Genomic DNA, 1,688 nt, shown 5'->3' on the forward strand with positions numbered 1-1,688 from the left:
GACAATTCCAAGGGGAGTCAACCTATCTGATTTGAGGAAAGGACACAAGAGCTGGAAATAATCTCAAGTTCCAAGCTTTGTTAGCATCAACAGTTTGTGTTAAGGAAATATTATTTGTCTCTTTGATCACCTTGTCCTAGCCCCCGGACAAACATTTGCAAAATATGAAAGCATATTACAATGAGAATAATGATTAATGATTTGCGATATTTTTCAAAAGAGTCCTTTTATTTTAGAGGGCAACAAGCAAGATGAGTTTTCAAGTGTTTCCATCTGATAAATATGCGGTGTCCCAGTGGTCCTTGCTGTGGGGCTAGAGCTTGAATTGTCTCGCTCACAATTAGTGTTGCAACTAGAGAAAGCCCGCACTAGCAATGAAGAGCCTGCGTGATACGTCAAAGACCAGCCTCCAAGAATGAGTGAATAAGTAAATCATAAAACCACATGTACAAAAAAGAGTCTCAGACTGAATTCCAGAAGACAAGGAACCAACAGCATTCTAACCTCAGGAAGTCCAGGCCCAAATCCTGCCATTTGATTTTGCCTGTGGATTTCTTTCTTCATAAGGGCCCCAAAATATGAAGGTTATTGCAAATGTCAGGAGACAGTCATTTTTATTTACCTGATAAGGCTGCTCAGAGTTAAGCATCTCTAATTTCTGGAGAAACCAAGCGAGAGAAAAGTAACATATTTCCGTTTTAGTCACAGAGGGCATTTATTCAATTGCTGTCAATCATTAGTAGCTTGAGGGGAAGGGCTGGGCTTTATCTAGAAAGCCAACAGATCAATGATATTTCAGAGCCAAAAAAAAAAAACCCATAAACTTTAAAACTATATTTACAAGTTGACTCAGTATTTCATCTTTTGTTAAACACTTTTATAATAGCAGCAGTTTTTTTAAATTGGGATTTTAAAATATCTTATCCAGTTAGTTGCCTGGTATAATGTGAAACTGATCAGACATCACTGCTTGTAAAAATGCTCTCTGCTATGAATCTTGCTGGAGATGAAGACCTTTTCAAAACCATCAGAGTATAACAACTATGTGTGACTGACTTAAAGACTGAAAGATATAGTGATACAACTGAGCAGAATGTAATGGGTTAAGAAACTTGGTTACAATAACCAGATTTATGACTTGGTAGTAAAACTTGGCATGCCCTGGTATGTCCTAATTATGACATTGGGACCTACCAGGTTTGTAGGAATTTCTTTTTTTTTTTTTTTAGCAAATCTCTATTAATAATATCCATCCCAGTATAATCTGAGAAGGCTTCTCATTCACTTGATAATGCTTCCCATGGTGTTTAACATACCAGTGATGCTAGTTAATCTAATATTCCCCTCTGAGATGCCTCACAGTTCCTCTGGAACACTCGGAGTTAGCTAGAGAAAGAGACTTACCATCTGTTCTCCAAGGCAGCTCATATTCCAGGAAAATTGTGTTCTGTTAACAGAGAGAGAAAACCAAATTCCAGAATTGTTGCAGCTTACTATTAATAATAAAAGTCATTTACTCAATCAACTTATATTTAATCTTCATCAATCCTGAAATGTACACAATTCTTGCTAAAGTCACATCAAAGTCACATCATAAGAAGCAGAAGCTGGAATCAAGATTGCCGGGAGAAATATCAATAACCTCAGATATGCAGATGACACCACCCTTATGGCAGAAAGTGAAGAAA

At 37.1% G+C, this 1,688-nt stretch overlaps 1 long non-coding RNA gene across 1 annotated transcript; it reads right to left on the bottom strand.

The window, feature by feature from the left end:
* Positions 1-207: 207 nt before the first annotated feature.
* LOC104995847 lies at positions 208-1,577 on the bottom strand. Its single transcript, XR_826100.1, has 2 exons — positions 1,405-1,577; positions 208-658 (listed from the first exon to the last, which is right to left on the bottom strand). It is a non-coding gene; the product is annotated as an uncharacterized LOC104995847 (long non-coding RNA).
* Between the last annotated feature and the right edge of the window lie 111 nt (positions 1,578-1,688).

Source organism: Bison bison, unplaced genomic scaffold (assembly GCF_000754665.1).
Source record: "Bison bison bison isolate TAMUID 2011002044 unplaced genomic scaffold, Bison_UMD1.0 scf7180017851023, whole genome shotgun sequence".
Lineage (NCBI taxonomy): Eukaryota > Metazoa > Chordata > Mammalia > Artiodactyla > Bovidae > Bison > Bison bison.